This window comes from Echinops telfairi, unplaced genomic scaffold, assembly GCF_000313985.2.
Source record: "Echinops telfairi isolate 266 unplaced genomic scaffold, ASM31398v2 ScPeMD7_7420;HRSCAF=8458, whole genome shotgun sequence".
Lineage (NCBI taxonomy): Eukaryota > Metazoa > Chordata > Mammalia > Afrosoricida > Tenrecidae > Echinops > Echinops telfairi.
The window spans coordinates 7012265-7013645 of NW_022111320.1; the positions used below are offsets into that span (position 1 = coordinate 7012265).

At 42.9% G+C, this 1381-nt stretch overlaps 1 long non-coding RNA gene across 2 annotated transcripts in view; it reads right to left on the reverse strand.

Moving 5' to 3' along the window:
* Positions 1–1381, reverse strand: part of LOC123522510 — a 37326-nt gene that overhangs the window by 1826 nt on the left and 34119 nt on the right. For both annotated transcript variants that reach the window (XR_006680766.1, XR_006680767.1), the window contains one exon: positions 1142–1235. This is a non-coding gene — a long non-coding RNA (uncharacterized LOC123522510). The remainder of the gene's footprint in view (positions 1–1141; positions 1236–1381) is intronic.

The following is a 1381-nucleotide window of genomic DNA, read 5'->3' on the forward strand; positions in this document are numbered from 1 at the left end:
AACGTCTTATATTTTAGTCACACAATTCAGTGGAAGGCTTCAGCCGCCACTGTCCAGTTCTGCTTCACAGATGATGGCTTGCTCCTCCCCTTACATTCTGTGACTTTGTAAAGAGGCTAAAGCCATTCCACCAAAGTGCAAGACAAGAGAGGCCTAGAGCAGGCGTGCAACACACAGCGACTCGTCTGATACCTTCTTTCCGCTTAGTTTAGGGATAAGTCCCCTCTCCTACCTCTTATTAAGCATCCACAAGTGTGCCCCAAATCAGAAACAAATGTTCATTGGAATAGATCCAAACGGATAATATTAAAGGAATTGCCACTTTATTAAATTTTCTACTCACCTGACTATTGGACATTGCACAATCCTAGGGAGAATTATTTACCTCTTAGCCACTGACAAATTGTACATTTACTACAACCATCTGTCGGATGGCAATTTTATGTCTCATCCTAACCAATCAGCACTTAGAACCATTTCCAATGAGCAGAAGGAAAGTCCGTGGAGGAAGACGCGCCATTTCTAACTGTAGGCGGGCAATGGAGGCCCTGCTCTTCCTCCAGATTGGAAGAACTCCAAATGGCAAGCCTTGTTTTAAAATGTATTTTACATGCATTCCTCAAGCTGTGTCTTCCAAATGGGAATATGCAACTATGGCTGTAATTTTCATTACTTACACGGCCCTGAAAAAAGAAGGAAGCAGCAAAAAAGAAGAGGAGCTCTGGTTCAACAAGGGAGGAAGACCTGCAAAGGCTGGGCCAGGCCAGAGCTTAGGTTACGTAAGCAGCGACTGGCCAGAGGCCGGAGTCCACATCCCAGCTCGCTCCTTTACCAGTATGGCAGGTGGATCCCTCACGTATCCTTTAGAACCCTGGTTTCCCCTTCTCAGGACATTGATAGTACAAGTTAGTGACAATGTATGGACAAGATTCGGTCTATTTCAGAGAGTCAACTAACAGAAGGATTACCTCGGCTACAGTTCTACTCTTGGCATCATTTCCATCTTGTTTATGTTCTCAACATTAATTTGTATCGTCTAAAGGGATAATCCAAAAGAACTCTTCATAAATTCGTACTATTTAAGAAAAGTACATCTAAAAGTCAGAAGTCTAGTCTTTCTTCTCTCTCTCTCTCTTTTTACCTCCTCCTTGTCGACTTATTTCCTCTGAGCGATAGACTTTCAACTTCGCCAATGGAATGTCCAGCAATCAAAAACAATTCTTGAATAATGATTTCTGTAAGATATAACAAAAACACACAGCATTCACTTTGGGGATCGGGAACCCAGAAGGCCAAAGAGAGAACGAACTAGGAACATATGTTGAACCAAGGAGGGAAAAGGTACTGCTGGACAAAGTTCAAAGAACGTGTGGTGTCATCA